This window comes from Gobio gobio (genome assembly GCF_949357685.1).
Source record: "Gobio gobio genome assembly, chromosome: 20".
NCBI lineage: Eukaryota > Metazoa > Chordata > Actinopteri > Cypriniformes > Gobionidae > Gobio > Gobio gobio.
Genome location: NC_137113.1, coordinates 13407340 through 13407679, shown reverse-complemented (window position 1 = coordinate 13407679; position 340 = coordinate 13407340).

Genomic DNA, 340 nt, shown 5'->3' with positions numbered 1-340 from the left:
GAATATCAGCAGATAACATTCAGTAGTAATGGAGAATACCACTGATTTGCATTAGGAGAGGAAAAACCTTCAGACCGCAAAGCAACAGTGGCGTCGATTCTAACATGTACCAAACTCTCTGTTGGGAAAAATCAATGTGAGACTGTTTCTCAAAAAAAGACAATGCTCATTAATCTGAACATATCATGACTAGACTAGATGTGTTTACATCTTAAAAGCAACTGTAAATTAAAGGGAAGAAACAGGAAAAAGAAGCATTTCCCCCGACAGAGTTCTTTCAGTTTCTACTGAAATAAATAACTTGAAACAAAAACAAATAGTTTAAAATAAAGACCATCTG